Here is a 27,453-nt window from a genome sequence, read left to right as displayed (position 1 = left end):
CTTATTTTACAAATTATTCATCACAATGAGTCACAAAGTTCACAACTAACCAATAACTAAACTGTAAAGAAATGAGTAAACTTGCCCCAAAAGTTGAGATTAAAAGTATATTATCAATAAGATTTTTTAAAACCTCTAGTTTCATATTTCTAAGGCAGACAACAAATAGAAAACGGTGAGCAGATTAAGAACACAGAAGGAGTAAAACTCTGGTTCTAAAAGAGATTAACTAGGAAACAAAGGTTTAAAAACGATCTACAAAGAAAAGAGATAAGGAAAATGGTTACTAGAGGGCATGAAAGATGAATGCTCGATGTGAAGTCATCCTCTGCTCCAGTGCTTTGGTCAAACAAGCCTTCTACTAACATCACTCAATGACTTTCAAATTCACTTTATAAGTTGAGATTTCCTTTAAAACATCGTAAGTTCTTTAATAAATATCTCCTATTTCCCAAACATGTCTTAAAATTTTCCCAAATGTAAATATCATTGCCTTCAATCATACCTTTTTTTGTATGCGTAGGATTTTTCACAATCACATAGTCAAAATTCCAAACAGCTTAATTTTATCCTTCAAAAATCATTTCAAGTTCCACGTTATCTGTGACAATTACTCATTTAACAACAAGTTATATGGGGTTTTATTTCAACTATTCAAAATTGTATTAGCTACCTATTGCTGTGTAACAAATTATGACTAACTTGATGCAAAATGGAACTTGCATTTATTACCCTGCAATTTCTGTGACTCAGGTATCTGGGCATAGCTTAGCCAAGTCATCTGCTCGGGCTCTCACAAGATTGCAATTAAGGTATAAACCAGGCTGTGTTTTTTTTCTTGAGCTCAGGATCCCCTTCTAAGCTCACTTGATTGTTGGCAGAATTCATTCCTGGATTTGTAGGACCGAGATCTCCATTTTCTTTCTGGCTCTAGACTGGGGCTCCTTTCAACTCCTGAGAGGCTGTTGACAGTTCCTTACCATGTGGCCATTTCCCAGCCTTCTCAAAAACATGGCAGCTTGCTTCTTCAAGTCCAGCAGAATAATCACTTGCTCCAGTCTGCTAAGATGGAGTCTCATATATTTATGGAATGATTATTCTATAATCTGTGCCATATTCATTAGCTAGAAACAAGTCATAGGTTCCACCCTCACTCAATTGAAGGGAATTATACAAAGCTTTGGCTCATTATAGAGTTATCTTTCGGTGTGTCCACCACAATAATTCATAGGCTAAAATTACAGATTCTGAAACCAAACTGCTTAAGTTTAAATACTGTCTCTATTCTTACTAACTTCAAATTATGTTTCTTTATTTTAAAATGGGAGAAATGATAGTATTATCTCCTCTTAAAGTTATTGAGTATTAAATGATTTAATATTTTTAAAGTGCTTTCAAACTGAGAAGTATGAAGCAAGTAGGAACTTCCACATAGGTTTTCATTAATACATGAATATTTGTACATATATATAAATGTCTAAAACCCAGTGGTTGTACCATCAAAAGTTCATATGCTGTGACTATAAAGGTGTATATGGCAATTTCTCTGAATGAATCATATTTGCACATGTGTGAGTGCATGCTCTACCAACCACTGTTATAACCTGGAGATTCCTAAAAAACATTTGAATTAGTTAACAAAGATCAAAATATGGAATTACATGTAAGACAGAAGTCAATAAATACTGTTAGGTAATCATGATAATTACAATCTAGAAGTTAAAATTCAGTAAGAGTAAATTATGGGTTGACTTCTACTAATCAACAGCCTCAGAGATTTACTTCCACTTTTTATCATTAATCACTTCTGCTTTTTATACAAATCACTAATGCTGAACTTGTCAAATGTTGTCATATAGCGATGGGTGATACTTCTACCATTTTAATTACCTTCAATGAGCTGCCTAAAAAGTATGGCAGAAAGCCACAGAGAATTTATACAAATGCCAAGTACTGGAAGTCAGGGGAAATACTCATTGTGTAAGATGTTGACCAGCTCTTCAGATGCAAGGGAATCATTTTAGAAAGTTAATCTTTCTAAACAAACATTCTTAGAGGATTCCTCCAAGTTATGCTGATAAGATAGAAGACTTTATTTTACAGAATTACAAAATGTTATACTTAAAAGAGATCATAGACACCCAGTACAAAATGCCCTTTTCATTTATATCATTTTCCATCAATAAATCACAGATCTGAACTTCAGAGAGATAAACACACTTGTCCAACTTTACAGATGGTAGCAGAGATGAAGAACTTAGGTCTCCCTGTACCAAAACCAAAGCTCCTCAGTGAGGGGCATACTACTATTTAAGAGGAGTTTGGAAAATTATGGGGAGAATTTTTGAATGTAACAATTTGAGACACTGTTAACATGTGTGGACAGGAGTTATGTTTGGTAGTCCGCCACAATAATGAGGAATGCTATTGCATCTTTCAAGACTTTCTCCAAATATTTGTGAAACTAAAAAACTTGTGACTAGAGCTAACCTTATTTTATGTATGAAATAAGGGTATTTTTATGTTCTTAATACAGAATGAATTTTTCAGGAGTTCAATGATGCTTATATCAAAGTAATACTTGTTTTGTTTCTAACTTGTCCGGTTTTCAGTGTTTTGAAAAACAGCACTAATGATGGTCTATGTATCACTCTTTTTGGCTGTCAAAATTAAGGCTATTCTGCAAGTAGGGCATTTATATGACTATTTCGTTAAGATAGGGAATATAAATTCTAATTTGAGCATATCGATCATTTACATTATATTGATTTTTGAAATAATATATCTCAAATATATATCTAAAAGTTTACCTTTCATATTAGTAAAGGGAGAATTAAAACATGGTTGTGTAAAAGGGGATTTGTATCTCATTGTCTCATGGGGCTAAGAATCACTTGGCCTAGTCAGTTCTGTCTTAGGATTAATTCTATATTATCTCTCACAATGAAAAGGAGTGCTTTTCGGATTTTATTAAAGACAGTTTTTAAAGATAAGCCATTTAGTAGATAACATTTACATGTTTTGAAAAGTGTACAGATACCAACGAAAAAAAAACTCTCCAGGTGAAAATTCCAGTTTCTAATGATGTTGTGATTCACAACAACATTGTCTTTACAGGTATGAAAATTCTGAGCAGAAACACAAGAAAAGATATATTAAATCTTTATTAGTAAGAATGCTTGAGCAATGAGGCATCTGGTTAATTATACCTATAGTAGTGTACTACTCAGAGAATTGCAACCAGTTGAGAATAAGAACTTTTTCTATTTTATTTTAATAATTTTTCTTGTTTCGGGAAAAAAATGTGTTTGATGAACAAAGTTGAAATAATATAGAAAATCATTAAATGTATAAATAGGAAAATGAAAATCTTTTATATACTCTATCTCCCAGAAATAATCACTGATATTTTTGCATATAATAATTTTCCAATAAATAAATACATATTTTAAGGAAAATATGTTATTTAAATAGTGCTTCACACTTGCATTATTCATTTATCTAAATATTATTTGTTATTCTATTGTTTTATATGCTCTAACTTAACCAGTTCCCTTTCCTATAGTTATATAGATTGAATCGTCATCTGTGATGTAAGGAAATATAGAATCTATATATCTAATTGCCTAAAGTATAACAATAAGAACCAGAGAAGCAGCTATCTTCAGATAAGAAAAAGCTAGTAGCTTAAATCTCTTTTTCATTTCCTCTCAAAAATCCCACCAAAAGTAAAGTTGTGTGTGTGTGTATGTGCGTGTGTGAGTGTGTGTAAGGGTAGCTGCTGGAAGAATTGGAATAAGCCTTCCTGTAAGAAAATGTCACAGAAATTGCAAGGAATATCTATGTCAACCTGAAAGTGTAAATGAGTACTGTGTAATCCTTTGATTTCCTTAAATCATTTTCAGAAGACAAAAGACAAAGAAACCACTTTTCTATTCATTTTAATAACCTTTCTGAACTCTTGGGAGATAAACTTCCATCCCTGTTTTCCCTATTAAGCTCCTCAATTCTCTTCCCTAAACCCACCCTGCATTATGCAAATAGAAATCCCTGTAATGTGAAAGTCTGGTGAGGGTCCAACTCCTCAAGTAATGATTAAAATGAGTATATTAGTTAGAATATTTATAGCTTTAAGTGACAAAAATTCTAAATCGAAATATATTAAATAGAAAGTTACTATCTCAGTTGATCAAAAGATAGAAAGGGCTTCATGTTTAATAAATTAAACACTAAATTTATTTATTTATATAACTTTAGAGAAGTTACTTAACATTATTTAATATTTATTAAATTAATAATAAAATATAAATAAGCCATACTGGCAAAAGAATAGGATTATCATAATTGGTTTTACCTAGTCAGGATCCACCTTTTGGAACTAGATATGGGGTCAGTTTCCCATGAAGTATATGCTATGTATAGTAATAAAGTATGTCATAATAACATGAGGGTTCTGTTAGCAAAGAAAAAAGAGAAGAAAGGATGTTGGTATGACAACTAACAGCTTCTGCTTCAAGTAGGGTGTCCATACATCTTCACCCAAGATAGTCCCAATATATACCTATTGCTTGGGGTAAATACTAACAGAATCCTTTTTACTCACAAAAGCATCTTGAATGATATACTGTATAGTTATTTACCTTGAGCAGTATATTTTTAAGATTGCAAAATTAAGTTTTAGTATATTTTTGTTATAATTATGTAAGATAATTAAACCTATAGTGAAAATAAAAATAAAGTTTCAGAATGCATATTAGCCTACTAAAATTTTAAAGTATATGAAACAATCCCTTTCAGTTGACTGAAACACTAAATACAAGTCATTCTTTCTAATTTTGTACATATGGTTAATGAGTTCTTACTAATATTTTCATACCTTAGTCCACGTGTCTCCATTTGAAAGTAAAGTGATTTATTTAAAATACATTCTATAATTCAGAAGTTAACTGATTTCAACTATGCTAGCTTCCAAAAATTTAATATACAGGTGTGGAACTGCATCATAAACCTTTTTATGCTTAAATACATACTGTGTTTTAGGCCACCAGTGAAAACACATGAGAAGTTGTTCAATTGTCCTGGGCAATAGAGTACTGGAGAGCTTTGAAGCTAAACTGCCTTAGTTCAAGTCTTAGTTCTGTCACACAGTAACTAGGTAACACTGGGCAAATTATTTAACTTTTCTGAGCCCCACACCTTCAGCTGTTAAATGAAGATTATATTGCCTTCTACCTCACAAGTATGTAACTATTAGATTGTGAATATTAAATGAGCTAATGCTGGTGGATAACTGAGAAGAATACCTGATATTACAACATGTTGGATAGTATTATTATTGTTATTGCTATTATTGTTTTTATTATTTGAAGCTCAGCGTGCTGACTGAGAGACCAGACAGTAATATCAAAGAACATACACTACTTAATACTAATAATATAAAGGAGACAATGAAGCATTTTGAAAAGGAGAATGAAGCATAAAGACAAAGCAGAAACAAGTGGTGAACAGAGAGACAGGAGAAGTCAAGGGTGAGCACAGGAAATGACTTAACAAACGCAGCTCTTCTGCTGCAAGTTCTCTGATCTGCAGTTTGGCATGTTGCTACAAGTCTAGAATATATTGTTAAAGGAACTAAGCCTTGTCAGATTTCCATGTAATGCTCTCCTCATTTTGAGAAAACTTTTCTTGACACACGATTTCCTGAGGGCAAGTTCACACTCAAAACCAAAATCTCAAAAGAAAGAAATGGCTGGAGTCCATAGCAAATAAGTTGTACTTCTAGATAAAGGAATAGACTTCAACACTTACTGATCAATCAGAAGGAAATAAGTATAGAATATAATAATGAAGATAAGTATACAATATAACGGCACTGGAACACTAAAAATAACAGCATTATTTAAAAAATATTGGGTAACTAATTATACCTTCAGCCCCACTACATGAGTAAAAACTGCAGTGTGGTAACTTCTCTGTCAGTTCACTCACAAGGGAACATGGAGCATGTTTATTTTTATTCAGCCTCACATAATTTTGGAGACAACCCGAACCCTGAAACTGACTGAACCTCGAAACTGACTGAATCCCACGGAAGAAAAATAGTCAAAGTCATGGTCAAGAACGAAAGCAGCTCTTCTTAACAGACAACGTTACTTTAAAAGGCAAAAAAGTGTCAAGGATTTCTTTCAGACGGCTTACTGTTCTTATGAGAATGTAATGTATCTTTTATGTCTAACTGTGACAGGGTTAGTGGAAATCATTATAAAAAATAGTTAATAGTTGTGCGAACTGATGGACTATTGGGCACTTAGAGGCAAAAAATGCATATAGTGCTTCCGCTACGGCCGCCATTGAAGAGCAGCAGCCATGGCTCTGGGCTACCCCTATGACAGTGGGCCTCAACAAGGGCCACAAGGTGACCAAGAACGTGAGCAAGCCCAGGCAGAGCCGCCACCACGGGCGCCTGACCAAGCACACCAAGTTTGTGCGGGACATGATTCAGAGGTGTGTGGCTTCGCCCCATAGGAGCTGCGCGCCATGGAGTCACTGAAGGTCTCCAAGGACAAACGGGCCCTCAAGTTTCACTGAGAAAAGGGTGGGGACACATCCGCGCCAAGAGGAAGCAGGAGGAGCTGAGAAACGTTCTGGGAGCCATGAGGAAAGTCGCTGCCAAGAAAGACTGAGCCCCCTGCCCTGCCCTCTCCCTGAAATAAAGAGTAGCTTGACAGAAAAAAAAAAAATGCATATAGTGGATATAACTAAAAAGTAAGCATAAATCATCACCTGTGAAACAAATGAAATGTTTTAGCAAAATTTTTTAAAAATTAACTATACACATTTAAGAGGGGCACAGATGGAAATTATCTTAAATTTGGAGAAACCACAAGATAAATTATAAGAGAAAGATTAATGTGACAGAATCTTTATAAGGTTGAAGAGAGATACTGCCTTTAATCAGCAAGTTCAGAAATTTTCTTACAAAATTCTTTTATTGATCTGTCCTCTATAAATGTTTACTTTTCATCTGACCCAGCAATCATATAAGAGATCTTCATTTCTCTGCATCAGATGTTCAAAATATCTTCATGCAAGGGCTCAGATCTTTGTATTTCACAAATCAAATGTGTCAATATATGTTATTGTGGCATTATATGCTATTGTAGGTTCACAGGATTCAAGATGCTAAGGCCACTTTAACATTTTTCTTCCTTCCCCTAATTATTTCACATGATATGTAAAACACATATATTGCAATTATTCTTTGAATAAACCTAACAGTCTTATTCAAAAAAGAAAAAAAAAACTCCACAGAATACTTTTCAGAAAAGGTTGTTCTTATGTGAACACATAATCTTGATTAATGAATAAAATGCTCAAAATTAATATTATCTTTGGGTAGGCTAAGGTTTACTGCTATTTTCCAAACTTAAGATTCTAAAGTGTACTCTGGCAAATCCATTCATTTGTGTTGTTTATTAAATTATCTGAGACTACTGATCCATACACTTAAGTGTCACAAAAAGAGAAAGAAAAAAAAATCATCACAATATTGTAGTCCCAAAAGTTTTTATTCATATTACTCTGTTGGAAAGAACCCATTGTTTAACACCAAAAATAACATGGCAGTTGAGAATTATATTTAACATTTAATTGTACTGAAAAACCTAAATATTTTAAGTCTAATATATCAAGAATATTTACCCCTTAATATACTGAACATAAAAAGTATTCTGTTTCACTGCTGTGCTTTCTTTATGAGCTTAAACCTAGCAAATTATTCCATTTGATTTCAGAGAATTCTCATATGGCAATCTATTTTATTTACTTTATCTTCAATAAAATGGTTCAGTGAGCATTAGCAACTCCAAGACACAAGTTTCAATCAGTCTTCAGGCAAAGGAGTCAATCTACATTAGACCTACTGTGCTGTGAGATGCAGCTAAAAAGTTGGAATAAGGCAAAGCAACAGTGAAAATGCGAGCCAAGCCTAATAAAGGCCACAGAAAAGAGAAAGAAAGCTCTCCCCAGGCTCTCACATGCATTGCTTATACAACACCAGGTGCCAGGTTCAACACATGAAGAGCTCCTTAATGAGGCTGACAGCTAAAAGGAGGCTTCAGACTATAACTTCATTTTACATGACACCTACAGTAATAGTCCTCTGTTCTCTGGCAGACAATAGTAAAAATTCAAATTGCCAACAGTTTAAAATGAGGTTTCATAGTCATCCCTTGGATATCATAAAGGGGAAAAAAACGAAAACATTCAAGCTGCATGGTATCTCTTCTATAGCATTTTCATACAATTACTAATGTAACAGTAGTTTCAGTGAACCTTTCCTTACAAATTTGTATGACATTTTAAATATAGCTGCTGGATTAGATTTTAACCACAAAACAATCAGTAAGTTTGAGCAACAACTCATTTTGGAAAATGATATCATTAAAGACTAATTCCAAGAAATGTGGAGTAGTACTGTTAGATGCCGTGAAAATGTCTCCCAAAGCACAAACTTTGTAATAAGTGATGCTGGTTCATATTTGATATGGGCTGTAAAAAGCAGATTATTATAATGGTGCACTTCCCAGCAAATAAGACCATTAAAAGGGTACTTAATGTTCAGTTGAATTGAAAAGCAGGCCAGTTAAAATCCATATTTTCTATTTTGTATAACGATATCAAAAATTTTACTAGCGGATAGTTCCAAGCCACAAATTTAAAACTATAAACATAAACTCTCATTTAAAAAATATGAACAAGTTTTCGTTTTCTCTTTTTTTAATATAGTGCATTATGTTTGTCCAAATTCTATGATCACATCAATAGGAATGAAATTTGGAGTTATGGTTTAATGAGAATGTATGTATGTATGTATGTATACATGTATGTATGTGTGTATGTATACATGTGTGTATGTATGTATACATGTATGTATGTATGTATGTATTTATTTTGAGGCAGTGTCTCTATCTGTTGCCCAGGCTGGAATGCAGTGGCACAATCCTAGCTCACTGCAACCTCCGCCTCCTGGGTTCAAGTGATTCTCCTGCCTTAGCCTCCTGCGTAGCTGGGATTACAGGCGCCCACCACCATGCCCAGCTGATTTTTGTATTTTTAGTAAAGACGGGGTTTCACCATGTTGGTCAGGCTGGTCTCTAACTCCTGACCTCAGGTGATCCCTCTGCCTCGGCCTCTGAAAGTGATGGGATTACAGGTGTGAGCCACCACACCCAGCTGAGAATTTTTTTTTTAAATGTTGCTCTATTACTTGCTGATACATACTTTTCAATTCACTTTTCTGGAAACCAAATGTATTATTTTTCTAGTGAGCTCAATGCTTCAAAGTACAGCACTCCAAATATGTGTACATATATCTAGATACATCCATATGACTCTAGTATTTACACCTCCATAAAGGACATTAAAAGATAGCAGAAAACTATCAGGATATATTAGTAGAAGAGATACTGCAAGCCCAGATCTTGTTAGCATACGGGTATTTATTCCAAGCAGCTCTTCTACAAAGAATGAGTATCAGACCAGCACACAGACGTACGCAGTTATGAGTAAGCATGACTCTCCAACATTGATGTGATCAATGGGCAAGATATTAAAAGCAGCTTCTGCATGTTGTGAAATCAGTATTCCAGGTGAATCTAAATATTTCACATTTTCTTTCCATTTGGCTATCTTGTAAATATACATACCTATCTCTTCTATTACATATGCCTGAGAGACATTGTATTTCATAGACTGTTAATCTTTATATTCCCCTCAAAGTCAAGGGCAGTGCTGAAATTTGTGCATATAATTTTAGGGTTGAAATAATATATAATGTATTCATTATCTATGAGTGCATAAAAATTACCACCCAAACTTAGCAGTTTAGAACAAAACCATTTATTATCTTGTATTAGTCCGTTCTCACGCTCCTATGAAGAAATACCTCAAACTGGGTAATTTATAAAGGAAACAGGTTTAATTGACTCACAGTTCCACATGGCTGGGGAGGCCTCAGGAAACTTACAATAGTGGCAGAAGGCACTTCTTCTGAAGACAGGGTGGTAGGAGAGAGAATGAGCGCCCAGTGAAGGGGGAAGCCCCCCATAGAGCCATCAGAGCTCCTAAGAACTCACTATGACAAGAACAGGATGGGGACACCGCCCCATGATTCACTTATCTCCAACTGGTCCTTCCCACAGCAAGTGGGGATTATGGAAACTACAATTCAAGATGAGATCTGGGTGCTGACACAGCCAAATTATATCATATCTCAAATAGTTACTGAGGCTCAGGAATCAAGGGGTGGTTTAGCTGGGTGGCTTAGACTCAGAGTCTTTCAGGAAGTTGCAAATTGTTTGTGGGCTCCTTCCTGGCTGTTTGCTAAAGGGCTTAGTTCCTCACTATGAATACCTCTCCATGGCAGCCAGCCTCCCCCAGGGCAAGTCATGTGAAAGAATGGGAGAGACAGAAACAGAGACAAAGATAAGAGACAGAAACAGAGAGAGACAGAGGCAAGACAGTGGGAGAAAGAAAGGAAACTCAAAACATATGTCTTAATATCATGCATAACCTAATCAGAAAAGCAACATACCAGCAAACAGAACTTGTGCCATATTCTATTGATCACATAGGCCAACCCTGGTAAATATGGGCGGAAAAAATATAATGGGGTGAAAACCAGAAAATGGGGACCATCTTAGAGGCTGCCTACCACAGCTATCCCTCTGGACTCCAGTGATTTGTGTTTTTCCCATATGTAATTGGTTTCAAAGGTGTAAGTTGTAATGGATTCTCACAAGTAACTTAAGGGTTATTTGAGGTATATATTTCAAATTACTGAGCCAATATAAGAATGAATAACTTATAAAGAACATCTTCTGAAATATGACTGTCAAACTGAATACTGGCTGTTAGACCACTGTTCTAAATCAAGAAGGTGTTTTACATATTCGGTGAATATTTCTAAAGATACTATTATATGCAACATTGTAAGAAACACACAAATGAGCAACATTCTGTGATCTCTATGGGTAGCAGGGGAATTAGATTGATGATCACATGTCTGTAACATCTGATTGACTATGATAGGGTATGATACTATGCAGAAAAAGTCCTAGGCTAGCTAAAAAGGAGGTAAGAAATAAGAAAAATATAGTGGAAAAGGTAGAAATTTAAATGTGCTTTAAAAAGATAGAGAATGGGACAGAAACAATGAAAAAGATGTACACTGACAAAGATGTAGGCAAGAAAGCGTAAAACATGTAGTTAAAGGTATGCATATCAGAGTAAAGAGAAAAGGTAAGATATTTGGGTTTTGCCACATTCTGGAGTGTACTAAACACCACACTAGGCTATAATTAGTCTGGTGGTTCTGGCCAGCTGGAAACAATGGATGAATTTTAGGCAAAGAGTAATAGTCTGCTGGGAATTACACTGTAAGAAAACTCTATGAAAATAAAATTTTACGTGTTTCAATAATATTATTAACTGTAACATAATTATAAAACGTTAAAGTAACATATTTCATGAATTTTAAGTTTATCATGCTTTGGCAGACAGTCCCTAGGGTGGCCCCCATGTTCATGCCCTGTAAAATTCCTTCCCCTTGAGTGTGGGCTGGACCTGTGACTTGATTCCAGCCAATAGAACATGGCAAAGGTTGTGGGTTGTCACTCTGATGATTACTTTAATATACATACACACATTATACATATACATATATACACACACATCCATATATACACACGTGTGTATGTGTATTAATGTTATATATATATAACATTTATATTATATATAAACATTATATATATGTTATATATATGTTATATATATGTGTATATATGTTATATATATACACACACATATATATGTATATATATATGTTCCATTTTGCTAGCATGCAGTACAGACTCTCCTGCTGGCTTTAAAGAAGCAAGCTACTATTTGTAAACTGTGTATGGAGAGTGCCACATGGGAGGAGCTGTAGGTGGAATTTAGAGGCTGAGGATCTCAGTCCTAAAACTGCAGTGGACTGAATTCAGCTCAAAAGCCGTGAGTTTGGAAGAGGACCCTGAGCTCTAAATGAAATGCAACCTGGCTGACATTTTGATTGCAGCCTTTTAAGACCCTTAGCTAAACTGTGCCTGGACTCCTTACCTACAGAAATTGTGAGATGATATATGTATGTTGTTTTAAGCTTCTAAATACATGAAAATTCATCATATGGTAATAGAAAACTAATACACATTCTAACCAAACACAGAGAGCACAAGTACATAATGCAATACACTGAATATTTGTGTTGTCCCCAAATTCCTATGTTAAAATCCTACCCCGCAATGTGACGGTACTAGGAGGTAGAACCTTTGGTAGGTAGGCCATGAAGATGGAGCCCTCATGAATGTCATTAGTGTCCTTTTTATAAAAGGAACCCCAGAGAGTTCTCTCATCCCCTTTCTGCCATGTGAGGACACGAGAAAGAAGATGGCAGTCTATAACCTGAAAGAATGCCCTCACCAGAGGCTGACACCCTGAACTTAATCTTCTAGCACCCATTACTGTGAGAAATTAAATTTCTGTTTATAATCCATTCAGTCTATGGTACTTTGTTATAACAGCATAAAATAACTAAGATACAGAATTAACTCATATTTCCCATTTCTTATAAGACCCATGATTGGACATAAATTAGATTATCCTATACAGGGTATTTGCCACGTGGCCTGAATACAGTCAACGATTGAAATGCATATAATAGAAAATAAAATAATACTGGCTTTTTAAATGTTCATTATGCCCTTTATATGTATTCACACAATTAATCCTCAATTCAACTCTATTAAATAAGAACTGTTATCTCTATTCTCTAGATTGACAAATTAAGTGTAAAAGAGCCTTGGTGACTTGTTCAAGGTTTCACATAAGGTAGGTTTGTTTTGGAACTGTCATTCAAACCCAGGCAAGCTGGTTTCCAACCTTGCATTCTCAATACCTCCACTCTAAACCCTCTCTATTTGTAGTCTTGCTCACTCTGTTTCCTTTTGACAATGAATGTCAGTATGCTATCTATCTGAACTGCTGACCCAACCCCCTGTCTGCCAAATCAGCTTCCTACATAGTCCATTGACTTTTTAATAATTTGAAAAATAGAGCAAATATTTTTCATATGATACCTAATCTTTAATAAGTATGAAATTTATAGCAACTTTCTATAAATAAGTGAATGAAAATTATTTCTACTTTACTGAATTAACTAAAACTGATATTTCATTTGAGCTTAATAGTCTTGCAGTGGAAACTCTGAAAATAGCTGTGAATATCTTGAAGGAAAACACACCCACCCACATGCCCAACTATGCATTTACCCACATACACAAATAATCTCAGTTATAAGTTGTATGAAACATTTTAGTTCCCATCTTATAAGTATTATGTAGGGCAGGTTATTTAACTTCTTTGAGAGATGAAATGGAGATAAAACTTAAAAAAAATTGTTTGAAAATAGGAGGTTTGAATCAAGTTCCATTTAGGGATTTTCTAGGGAGAAGGGAGCAGAGAAGAAAAAATCTAGTATTTTTTGAAAATAGCTATGTACCAAGTGCTAAATTTTTACAAGAATACAATAAACAGATCTATTAGTCCCCTATTTTACTCTTTGAGAGCTGAGAAGCAAAAATTAACAGAGGTTAATTTAAAAAGATTTTTTGGCTTTTAAAATAGTAGCAAGGATGCAAACGCCTATCAACCTGACTCCAAAATCTTTGCTTCTCCAACATTTTCTTCCTCCCTTATGATCATACTTCCAGCTCAAGGGTTCAAAATTCTATACATTTACAAGAAAAAAAATGCTTTTTCAGAATTCACTTTCCCATTAGGATGAACCTTTGGCATTATGCATATTCATTATTTACACCAATATGTGGTTAGTGTTTGTTTAAAAATATTTAAAAACTGCCACTATAAGCACATAACTACCAAAAGTCTAAGTAGCACATTCCAAAATCAGTTTGAGGACTAACTTCAAGTGAAATTATATTCTCTTCTAGGAATTCTCTACTTTTTAAAAATAGTTTCTTTCATGATTCCATGATTCATTCTTTCCTGGTTCATTGTTAGATCATTCCTGCTTATTATAAATCTAAACTCCGTCTGCTATTATACAAATAAACATCCTGTTATTCAAAAGTAATATCTTATATATCAAAAGGTTGTATAAAGATAGAGTATATTGGCATAACCATTATCTATGGCAAACATACAAATAATGTCCCCACTCACCACAAAAAAGATTGAGTGTTAGCAGACATGTGTTCTATGTCTAATTGTGTATTACTAGCTATAAAATCACAACAAGCTACATAACTTTTTCCAGATCATTTTAATTCTTTGTCTTTGTTTATCCACTTTCAAAGAATAATAATGTCAACCTTACTTACATCATAAATTAAGAGTAAAATGAAGGAAAAGGTTGCCAAAGGGCTTTGAAAATCTTAAATGCTAGATAAATGTGGGATCATTTTAACGTGTATCTGGTAAAATAATAAAACTGGTAAGAAATGAACCAAAAAACAATCCATAGGCCAAACAGAAGGTAAAATACCTGGGAAATATTTAACTGTATAACTAAAGAACATTGACAAAAATCTCTCAGAGAAATTATGGAGTGTATCTTGAGAGAGTTGTAGAAATTGGTAGAGAAATTTAGGTAGAAAGTGAAGATCCTGAGGCCTATCCTATGCTCATGGTGAAACTCTTAATGAATAATTCTGAAGAAGCCTGGGCATTTTGGTTTCCCTCTCTCTTGAGGTAAAGATTGGGGAAAGAAATGATATAAACTACTAGGAAGCTTTGAAATACAAACTCTGCCTAAAATTGCTTTCAGGTTTCCTTTAAAATTATATTATTCTAAATTTGGATACTCATGACAAACTGTTTGATTGATATTACAGTTCAACAGCAAAACTGAAAATCCAATTTTACATAAATATTATATATTGAGAACCTTCATATGTTAACATTGTAAATATCAAAGAAAACTATCACGAGATTTAAAGATACGCAATATTAAAACAGAAAACAATCTTTCAAAATAGCTGACTGGATCTCAAAAATTGTATGAGAAAAATCAAATTTTCTAGAAAAAAATAATTACTGGTATATTATTCTCATTATTTCCTAAATATTTCAGATCCCCCAAAACTTCAATATCAAATGAACTTTTAAAAAATAATACCGAAAAGACCAGCATAATAAAAGGCAAGTACAATGGTAACAAGATTCTCCAAGTGCTTTCCTTGCCTAATAATTTACTTTTAATATTTCAAACCAAATTCCCATTCCCCATAAATGTATACTGGTTTTAAAAAGTGATACCAAGTTTAATAGAAAGAGAGCAGCAAGCAGTGAAATGGGAATCCCAATAGCAGTGATAAATATTTCTACTGCTACATTTAACATGTCTCAATTGTCCGCTGAAAACTTCTTCTTAACATTTGGGCAAAGATATTTAACCAAGAAAACTAAAGAGTAAAATCAGCATTAGAAAAATAAAAATAAGCACAATGAGCAAAAGAGAATTTTTACCAAAAGGACACTTACCTGTTTCTTCCAGATCTTCCACAAGACTTTCAAATCAACCTTGAAACAGAGTCCTAGGAAAATTCAATCCCAGCATCACATTAGAGTAGACCTGTTAATAGAAACAAATAATTGTCACTGCTTAGAAAATTAAATTTAAATTTACATCACAATTAGTGGAGGGACTTCACAGAACATAAAACATATTCATTCTTAAAAAGAAAAATTGTTAATGTTAACATGCATTACTTTGTGAATATTCAAATACATATAAAAATGCTTTTTCTACATTTTAATTTAGAGAACTTTCAAGACATTGTTTGGTATAAAGCAAAGGCCGCGGAGACAGCATAAGATGCACTTCCAAGAGATGGAGATTTTGTTTCCCACTCTCATTGATCTGGCAAGTTTAAACTTTTCAGTGATTCAATTTTATAATTTATAGCAAAAAATTATTTGTGTCTCCAATTTCTTAACTGAAAACATTACTGATTTCAATTGCCTCTTCAACACCACATACTTAATGAGCTTTGTAGGATTTTCCACAATTAACAAATTGGTAGTAAGCATTTACTCCTCATAATTACAATGTAAGGATCATTATTGAAATGCTTATTTAAGTTTGTATTTCCTAGATCCATTTCCGATTCAACTACTCTCTTTTTCTAGTTTCTTCCTTCTTTAATCTGACAGATTTAGCTCACACCTTTCTTAGACTAAAATATGTTAAGTGTATTGAAGGTCCACTAAAATTATAGAACTTAGTACTATATAGATCAGGCTTGTCCAACTCGTGGCCAGGACGGCTTTGAAGGCAGCCCAACACAAATTTGTAAAATTTCTTAAAACATTATGAGACTTTTTGCAATTTTTTTTTCTTTTTTAGTTCATCGGCTATCATTAGTGTTAGTGTATTTTATGTGTGGCCCAAGACAATTCTTCTTCTTCCAATGCGGCCCAGGGAAGTCAAAAGATTGGATACCCCTGTTATAGACAGTAAATGGGTTTTGACTCACACAACACTCTGATTGATCGGTAGTGACTAAATGGAGAGCTTTATGGAGAGTAAATCTGAATCTGCAGCAGGAAGTTCTGTGTTCAATTAGCAATGTCTGCCATAGGCATTGAAAAGGATGACTGGCGGCCGGGCGCGGTGGCTCATGTTTGTAATCCCAGCACTTTGGGAGGCCGAGGCGGGCGGATCACGAGGTCAGGAGATCGAGACCACGGTGAAACCCCGTCTCTACTAAAAATACAAAAAATTAGCCGGGCGTGGTGGCGGGCGCCTGTAGTCCCAGCTACTCGGAGAGGCTGAGGCAGGAGAATGGCGTGAACCCGGGAGGCGGAGCTTGCAGTGAGCTGAGATTGCGCCACTGCACTCCAGCCTGGGGGACAGAGTGAGACTCCGTCTCAAAAAAAAAAAAAAGAAAGAAAAGGATGACTGGCATCACTTGCCATCTTTGTTGAACATTTAGACATTTCACTAATTGTATTGAAATCATTTCTAAACACTTTTAAGCTAAAGAACCCTTTCTTGCAATAAAACCTTAGTCCAGGGCCAATTAATAATCATGTATTCTGGTTGAATTGCACCTCTAAATACTCAGTGCCACCATTACTCCTTTCCTTGGGTACTTCTGGTGTTCACAAAGCATTAGGTATTCTACAGAGCACAATCTGAAACCACTGTTTAGTGAATTATAAGTATTAAGGTAACTCAAAGTCATAAACATTAAGGTAATTGGAACTCCTGTTCTTCATATTCCTTTTATTCTTTCTCTATTGGTTCTGTTGTCCACATTTCCCTTAACAATAAAATTTTCTACATTAGCAGGCCCCACTCTTGGCTTTCCTTGTGTTAATTTTTCTTCCATAATTATATTCTGCCTAATATGCGCCCCCAAAAGAAGTGGATTTCTTCAGTATAAGTCTAAATTATTTCGTAATTTTATATTGACTTATTTTCCCTTGCCAATATTCACAGGGAAACTTCTCCAAATTTTTCTAAATCAGTCTATAAATTCTAAATTTTTAAAAGAAAATCCACAAACCCATTTTAAACCCATTTAAAAGCATGTGCTATAAAAGGTCTATTAATATCAAAGTAAAATTCAAAAATGAAGGGCAAAGGGGGAAAACCTACTCTACAAAATATTAACATGTACTAAAAAGCCCAGTACAGCTGCAGGCACGTAGAGTTCATATATACATACAACAGTTCATACATACATGAGAGCGTTATATATAATAACTTCACAAAGTAAAAGAAAATACTGGTGTTGGCTTACTGTATAGAGCAAAAACTGATCTAAGAATCGGGCAGAAAGTAAAGTGGGCACCTTATCACACCATATAGAAATTTGAATTCCTGAGAGATTAAAGAGTTAAATGTAAACTTCACCTTTTCAAAGTTATTAAGAAAAAAAAAATTAGGCAACTATTTTTGAGACACAGATGTAAAAAACTTTCTGAAACATGGCCTAAAAAGCATAAATCATAAGACATAAAATTAATTGATTTTTCTAAAAACAATGAAAATTTTCAGTTAAGGATACCATAGATAATTTCATAGGTAAACTGAGAGAACACCTAAAACCAATGAGGAATTAATACTGGTTAACGTATACTTATATATTCAGAGGAAACCAATAGAAAAATGAGCAAAGAACCTTGAAAAGGAAGTGTTCAGAAGGAGCCCATACTGTTTAAAACTCATAAAATCACTAGTAATCAGGAAGATACAAATTAAAAAACCAATGAGATATCACTTTATGTCATCAGAAGAGCGTGAATTTGAATGAATTCTGTGCAGTATTGATAAGAATAAAGATGGAACTCTTGTTTACTGCTAACAAAAGCATAAATTATAAAGTTATTCTTTAAAGCAATTTGGAAGACCTAACATGTCTATGTTCTTTATGCTCTCAAAGCACCCTATGGGCACCTCTACTTTAAATATATTAGCTTAAATCTCATTTCATGTTCTTGTTTACATACCTTTCTCTCTCACAAGCTTCTCCATTTTCTTTACTCAAAACTCCTGTTGAAACTGATAAATGGAGAAATAGCAATAAGCATATTATTTAGGTAATAGAAGTAAATACCAGAAGCACATTGCCACTGTGTAGCTGAAGTAGGTAGTGAGAAAATACAAGGCAGAGGGCTGCTATTTTTCATGTTAATAATCCCTACAATCCATTTGATTTTTTAATTCTATGCCTGTGTTTCTTGAAGAAAGTCAAATACCAAAAAAACCCAAAAAACTAATTTTATTATTTATTTTTTAAACTTCAAGTTCAGGGGTACAGTGAAGGTAATCTCATGCCACAGGGATTTCGTATACAGACTATTTTGTCATGCAGGTATTAAGCCTAGTACAAGTTAGTTATTTTTTCTAATACTCCCCATCCTCCCACCCTCAACCCTTTGGTAGGCCGTAGTATCTGTTGTTCCCCTTTATGTGTCTATGTGTTCTCATCATTTAACTCCCACTTGTAAGTGTAAATATGCAGTATTTGCTTTTCTGTTCCTGCATTAGTTTGCTAAGGATAATGGCCTCCAGCTCCATCCATGTTCCTGCAAAGGATATTACCTCATTTCTTTTTATGACTGCGTAGTATTCCATGGTCTACCATTGATGAGCATTTAGGTTGACTCCATGTTTTGCTATTGTGAATAGTGCTACAGGGAACATATGTGTCCATGTGTCTTTATGATAGAACAATTTATATTCCTTTGGGTATATACCCAGTAACAGGATTGCTGTGTTGAATGGTAGTTCTGTTTTTAGGTCTTTACAGAATAGCCACAGTTTTCTATAATGGTTGAACTAATTTACACTTCCACCAACAGTGTATAAGCATTCCTTTTTCTCCATAGCATAGATTATGGTGCACAGTGATCATAATAATCAGAACCAAATGTTCACTTAATGATATATAGAAAACTCTTATTTTAGAAACCTAAAGCCATAAAAAGAAAATAAGATAATTTGAAGGAGACAGAATCTGAGCTAGAGAGGCTAACTAGAGTTCTCTTATATACACACATTCACACACATTATTTTTTGCAACTATATGTCACACACGGTCCTGGTTCTGGGTTAAAACCACAACTCTGCTTTTATGGAATATGCAATATCATTAGGAATATGTAAGGGATGGGCTTTTTTTTTAACAATGTGCTGAGAGACAGGGTATATACAGGAGCAAAACCCAGTTGAAGCTTAGACAGTCAAATAACTCTGCCTGAGTGAAAGGATCTGTGTGCCATTCACGTATTGAAACATTCCCTTTTCTAATTTCTTCTAGCCTTTTAAATTGGATTACGAATTTGTTGAGGTATGCTGTGGCAGGCAGAAGAACATCACTCAGACATTCCCAGACAATTTGACCTATCTTCTGTAAGGAATTATATTAGATAAAGTGAATAATTAGTAGAAGATTTATTAGTTTTTTTATGGGTTTTGTTTTGTTTTGCTCTTCTTTTTAGATAGGGTCTTGCTCAGTCACCAAGGTTAGAGTGCAGTAGTGTGACTGTAGCTCATTGAAGTCTCCAATTCCCAGGCTCAAGCTATTCTCCCACCTCAGCCCCCACAAGTAGCTGGGACTCCAGGTGTGGGCCACACACCTGGGTAATTTTTTTTCACTTTTTGTAGAGTCAGAGTCTCCTTATGTTGCCCAAGCTGGTTTCGACCTCCTGGCTCAAGCAATCCTCTCACATTAGCCTCCCCAAGTGCTGGGATTGCAGGCATGAGCCAACTACGCCTAACCTAGGTGATTTATTTTTGTTTAATTTTTATTTTGTTCTAGTAATTTATTTATAGAAAAGAGATTTAGTCTTCTAATCAGCTACTTGGAACTCTTTGTTAATATTTTCTACTCTATTGTCTTCTAATTAATAAAAATGAAGATGAATCCTAAAAGAAATGCTATCATTTAATTGTTTTCTAAATGAAAAGGAAAACATTACATCATATAAAGCATAAGGATAAAACAAGTGTCTTTTGAATTCTACTGCTGAATATCATAATACAAAATCCTTAGCCTGGTGAATTTCATGATTTGGAAAAATATATTATAAATTTGGAGTAAAGAAATAAAACATATGTGTTATATAGGTCCTGATGTGTAACTGATGTTCAATAGAAAAATTATACTAACATTTTAAATACTGTTTTAATATTGTATAGCACATGGCTTCCTGAATAATGGTGAGAACTAAGGATTATTTTATTTTCTCAAAACAGGGTAGTTAACTATAGCCAAACAAGAGGAGGTAGGTAACTGTTGATTGGCTATGAAGGCTGATATTATAACCAACATTTCAGTGAACAGAAAATCAACAACCAAATTCTGTCAAGGCAACAAACTCACAAGTTTAATTCACAAATTAATAACAAATTTAACTGTTTGGTAATGGTGATGTATGCTAATGGAATTTTTAAAAAGTAATCATAGGCTTCTGAGGAATATGGTAAGATTTCTCAGGAGGCAGCAGTGCCTACATTATTCCTACCAAAATTTACAAAGAGCTCAGAAGGTACTATGAAGCAGGCATTTTCTTTTTTGCATTAGCATGAGAGAAACATCATGTTACTGTCATTTGTAAAGATGTTGCAAACAGAAAAAAAAAAAAAAGAAATAGCTAAAATGTTTAAAAGCTACTTCTGCAAAGGCTAAATACTGTAAAACTGCCACCAGAGATACACAGTGCCCACTATAATTATCATCCCACTTTGATTAAAGCAGTTTAAGTTCCACAAGGACATGGATGTGTGTCTGTTATTTATTTCTTAATCCTATGAACCTAGAATACTCCCTTGCACATAGTAGGCACACAATAAATATTTGTTGAATGAATGTATTAATCTGTAGACTAATATAAAACTAGACAGGCATGGGAATTTAAAAATGAAATTTTAGGTAGGATAAATAGTAAGATATAAACCAGGACACAGATATTGTCCTTAAGTAATCCTAGTTCAAAATTTAATTCAATGAATGTTCAAAGGAGGAAATAAAGGAATGCTCTGTCCCACTGCCTTAATTTAATGTGGAGCAAAATCAATTATATTTTGGAACTTCAAAAAAACATTACTGAGGTCATACATTTTGGAGTTAAGTATGTAATATTGTTTTAAAGTTCAAAAACCAGTGATTTAACCTATACCTTAATAAAACATAATTTGTAGTTTTGATAGTTAATACTAGAACTCCACTGTAGTGAAGACTGCATATGATGCAAAGCTATGATGCAGATCTAAACATATACACATAAATACTAATTATAGCTAATCTACAACAGATTTATTCCATGAGTTTCTCAAATTACCCTTCTAATATCTTTGTAGAGTACTGAGGTAAAAGGAGATTCTTGAAAATTGCTAAGGATAGGTACTTTAATTACCTCTGAGAGCTTAAATTTGCTCTCTTTGAGCCACATTGAGTGAAACATGTAAGCATTATCTGTACAGAGTGGGGCCTATGTAAGCTTTATTCTTGCCTGACTGACTTACCCCTCAGTTAACAATACCTGGATCTGGCTGGGCGCGGAGGCTCACGCTTGTAATCCCAGCACTTTGGGAGGCCGAGGCGGGTGGATCACGACGTCAAGAGATCGAGACCACGGTGAAACCCCGTCTCTACTAAAAATACAAAAAATTAGCCGGGCGTGGTGGCGGGCGCCTGCAGTCCCAGCTACTCAGAGAGGCTGAGGCAGGAGAATGGCGTGAACCCGGGAGGCGGAGCTTGCAGTGAGCCGAGATCACGCCACTGCACTCCAGCCTGGGCGACAGAGCGAGACTCCGTCTCAAAAAAAACAATACCTGGATCTAAGAAAGTGGAGCCAATGATCCTTCAAGACTCCACCACATCCTAATAAATCCATTAAGAAGATACATTCACAGAAATAGAGGTGAAATAAAACTGTACCTTGAAAAAAATTGGAGCCACAATGAAAATTAACCCTGCTGACATTATGGGTACAGTTTGAAATATATTTATTCAAGAATAGGACAATTTTGTTTTCAGTCATTTTTTATATTTATAAATTCCTTTCTAGCTCCAAGTTGGAAATACCTAAATATTTTATTGGCAGATAATGTTCTGTCAGATAATGTAAAAATCAAAATTTAATCAATAAGCAGTCTAGTAACAGTAATAGTAAAATGGAAGTTAGCAAGCAATCATCAAAGAAAAGTATAATGCTAGGACAGTTAGTTGTAGGTTTCTGCCTTCTTGGATTTTACTCAGAGCAAAAGTAAGAGCTCCCTGATGGAACTGTTTAAAAACGCAGTATCATCTTTACACAAAACAGGTAAAAATACTTTAAAATCAAATTTCAGGCCAGGCACGGTGGCTCATGCCTGTAATCCCAGCACTTTGGGAGGCAAAGGAGGGTGGATTGCTTGAGGTCAAGAGTTTGAAATCAGCCTGGCCAACATGGTGAAACTCCGTCTCTACTAAAAATACAAAAATTAGCCGGGCATGGTAGTGGGCACCTGTAATGCCAGCTACTTGGGAGGCTGAGGCATGAGAATTGCTTAAACCCGGGAGGGGGAGGTTGCAGTGAGCCAAAATTGCGCCATGGCACTCCAGTCTGGGCGGCAGAGTGAGACTTCGTCTCAAAAAAAAAAAAAAAAAATTCAAATTGCATAAAAAGCCTTTTTCACCTTCAGTCATTGCAATTACTAAACATCTGTTATGTACCAAGTTTATGATCTGCTAGAGAGACAGAGATAAAAGACACACTAAGTGTTGACTATGCTTAAGGACAGGTTAAGCATGTAGTAAGTATGCTTTTAAGTGAATGATATTTTCCAAGGACAAGGATAGATCATAAGTTAAAATGTGATATCATGTAAGCAAAAGTAAGCACAGGGTAATACCAACTATAACAGCAATTTGTCCTGGGAAAATAATAATTATTTTTGAGGCAGGTAGAGAAAGTGACACACTTGTCTGAATCACAACCTAATACCCTTCTGAATTTCTCATGAGGTAATCAAAAGAATAATTATTATATTCTAATAGCTGAAGACTTTTAAGTATATTTAAATTTTTATCTACTTTTTATAAAATATTACTGGCAATAAAATAATTTTTATGACATTTAAACTTAGAAAAAGGCTTCTGTAGTGACTGTATCTCACTTTTCATAGAACAAAGTATAGCTTTTATAAAAAATGTTCATGCTAACTAGAACTGTTTGTTAAAATAATTATGAGAGCTATTAAAGTCACATAAACCATAAACATGTAAATGTATGCTACCATGATGAGCGAAGAATAATACATGTCTAAAATAACATAAATACTGTTTGGTATTTCCAATATCCTGTGGGAGAGGAAAAAATCACAGTGCTCTTGACACTGTCACTAAAAGTAAAATATGAAAAATTGGAAAGAGGAAAAGAATTTCAGACAATAAAATTAAAGTACCAATTCTGATTCAAAGGTAAAAAAATTTTATAATCATAAGCAATAGGTTAAACACAATCTCCTAGGTTAGAAAAAACTGGACTTAATTCATTCTACGGGGGCATGTGCTCAGTTGGGGGCTCAAAAAATACACCAGTAAGTCAATAAAAAAAGAATTTCTTCAGAAAACACCTGTTTTTATTATTTATTTATTTATTTATTTATTTATTTATTTATTTATTTATTTTTTGCCTGAGAGTCTGGTAAGACTAAATTAGAAAAAACCAGCAAAGAAAAATTCAGAAATGCTATTAGTAGAATTGCTAAAGCAGGTTTAAATAGACTCAGATTATACAAAATGGTCTCATTTTAGTTTCAAGTTCTTTATTGCAGTAAGATGCCTAAGCCTTAAAAAAATGCATCATATTTAAAGGTGCTTCATGTATTTATTTTATTCTCTCACCCCCTCCTGCCTCTGATCTTCCTTCCTTTCTTTCTTACATAAGAAAACAGGTAAGCTCATCACCCTTTCTATGCTAAGCAACAAATGCTTTTTTTTTAAACTAATATAACAAGTTTAAGACAAGCATTTATGATCATCAAAACAATTCATTGGATTATATTTTTTCATTTCCCGCTCTTATTTTCATTGACAAGAAGCTCTCATTTTCAGCAAAATAACAAAGTGATCAAGTGTGTAAACATGGCTTACAGAAGCAAGTGTGCATTAACATAGATGAAAATGACTATGCAGCCACTTTCCTGCTGCTAGAGATGCTCTATCCATCTCTTGTCATACCAGGGGAAATGTGACACAGGCAGTCTAGATAAATAAAACTCCAACCTCAGAGAAAGTATTTTCAAGTATGTAAAAAAATAGGATATTGGGAGTTGTTGGACTTCCTAATCATCTGAGGAATAAATAACCACAGCTATATAAGGACTCTGACAATTCTGAATGACTTCAGATTTTCATGTTCTATCACTTGTTGAACAATCCCAATTCCAGATCCTTTCTTTGTGAAGTCTGTAGTCTTACTCTAATATCAGCTCTCTCAGCCTCTATCACAATATAATATATTTACCAGTAAGGAGCGTCCTCTACACGTTAATGTTTTGTGATAAAAACATTTCAAGGGTAACATCAGTATATTCTCATCCAGGATATGGTATTTGTTTCAAAAATTCTGAATTAATATTAAAGCTATTTAAATTTATGAAACTCTGATTTCCTGCCTATCCACAGCAACATACAGTATAAAATAAGGCAAATTATCACGGTCAATAAGTGATAAGATTTAAGAACAAAAAAATCACAATAGCATCATTAGTGTTAGAACTGAAAAAGATTGAAATTATGACTATATTGTTGAAAATTTTATAAAATGTATATTTTTACTCAGATGAGAATCTGTAGGAAACTGGCTTGCAAGTAAAGTCAGGGGTTTGGTTTTTTTTAATGGTCTTTAGCCAGTAGACTGTATCCAATGTTTATAAAGAATCGCTTAAAATATAAGCACTATGCTAGGAGCTGTCCAGATATCAAGCCAAAGACTGACAAGATGCTCTCTAGGTACTCAAAATAGTTAAAGGCATATCCCTGACACGACGGTGGGCAATTCAAAACCCCACTCTCACAGTTTTCTGTATTACCTTAAAGCATTCCTGACTGTGTATCAAGTCAAACCTGTTAGAAAACTGTTTTGGGGATACCCTTTTTAAAACCTACAGAAACATTATCAAAAATAAAAATAATAAAATTTGCAAACATATTCATTTAGCTACTGAAAATGTTTCTCAATGATTCAACCTTGCTAAACTCATCACCCAATATCAGTCCTTCTTCAAGAACTTTCCTGATGAAGTTAATTATTTGCCAGTGGGTTCCAACTTCTAAACACCTACATACCTGGTTTAGGAGCTTCTATGATAGAGGAGAAAAACTAGTTGATCTCTTTAGGCAATCTTAACGCTGTATCTACCATTTCAGACATTAATTTATCACCTCCACTATATATTTTTACTTCCAAAATTTCCATAGTATTATTGGATTAATAAAATTTTATCGAGATGTCGAGATACAGTGTGTTTTTAAAAACATAAGCTGACTTCTGGTTTCTAATTCCACACGTAAGGAGCTTGGGAGTCACCACTCCACCCTAACAAGAAGTAAAAAGCTGAACAGGCTGAAAAATCAATTCTTCCAAGATCCATAAGAGAGGTCAAGATGCAGTGCAAACCACTGGCCCCAGGACTGAAGAGGTAGACAATAAAACCAAGGAGTCCTATGATCACCACTATGGGAACCAGTACCAGAATAGGAAAATCTGAGCTGTAATTGATGCCTTGATGAAATTTCAGTGAAGACAATCCTAAAAGGATAACTCCAGGGGGACCCAGGTATACTCCCCTGCCAGCTTGTCCATTATGAATGGATTTTCACAGTGGATATCAAAGAAACATCACTTCAAGTTTCCAGCAGAGGGGAGGGGAAAATTTAAAAATATGCCAGTGGCCGGGTGTGGTGGCTCATACCTGTAATTCTAACACATTGGAAGTTTGAGATGGGTGGATCACCTGAGGTCAGGAGTTCGAGACCAGCCTGGCCAACATGATGAAACCCTGTGTCTACTAAAAATACAAAATATAAAAATTAGCCAGGCATGGTGGTAGATGCCTTTAATCGCAGCTACTCGGGAGGCTGAGGCGGGAGAATCCGTTGAACCAGGGGGGCGGAGCTTGCACTGAGCCAAGATCATACCAATTCACTCCAGCCTGGGTGAAAGAGCGAGACTCTGTCTCAAAAAGTAATAAATAAATAAATAACAATAAAAATATACCAGGGCACTCTGTTCTTCTCAACAAGACTTGACCTCAGGAGATACTAGTTAACCAGAGCCTACCCCACTGGGATAGTATCACATTATCAAAAACTACTTGACCTGAAGGAAAGGAAATATTAAACTCTAGTCAGCTCTTGCCTTCAATTTAAGAGAAGAAATGCCCAGCTCCAGCCCAATCTAGCCATCCTCTCCCACCTAAGGGGCAGGGGGGAGAAAAAACTGAAAAACACTTGTGAAGTTCACAATGAAAAGTCATAAGCTCACTAAAAGACTGAGGCCTAATCCTAGAACTATAGAATGCTTTCTGTCTTCCCAAACCTCACCATCACACTACTAAGGGACCATTTATAGCAGTTTCTTTTGCCAAGTACATCATGTCCAGCTATCAAGAAAACATTACAAGGCATATCAAAAGGCAAAAATCATAATTTGAAAGGACATCTGAATCAGACATAGCAGGTATATTGGAATTATCAGACCAGGAATGTAAAACAACTATTATGAAAACTATGGTTAATGTGCTAAGTGCTCTAATGGATAAAGAAGACAGTATCCAATAACAGATGGGCAATAGAAGCAAAGAGACGGAACTCCTAGGAAAGAACAACAACA

The 27,453-nt window shown here is 34.7% G+C and overlaps 1 protein-coding gene across 1 annotated transcript in view; it reads right to left on the bottom strand.

The window, feature by feature from the left end:
• Window positions 1-27,453, bottom strand: part of FOXP2 (forkhead box P2) — a 605,419-nt gene that overhangs the window by 390,329 nt on the left and 187,637 nt on the right. The window contains exon 3 of the mRNA XM_063642138.1: window positions 15,601-15,691. The gene's annotated coding sequence lies outside the window, so the exon portion shown is untranslated. The remainder of the gene's footprint in view (window positions 1-15,600; window positions 15,692-27,453) is intronic.

The sequence above is a fragment of the Symphalangus syndactylus genome, chromosome 6, assembly GCF_028878055.3.
Source record: "Symphalangus syndactylus isolate Jambi chromosome 6, NHGRI_mSymSyn1-v2.1_pri, whole genome shotgun sequence".
Classification (NCBI taxonomy): domain Eukaryota; kingdom Metazoa; phylum Chordata; class Mammalia; order Primates; family Hylobatidae; genus Symphalangus; species Symphalangus syndactylus.
Note: the sequence above shows the minus strand (reverse complement) of the source record. Positions and strands in the feature narration are given on the sequence as shown.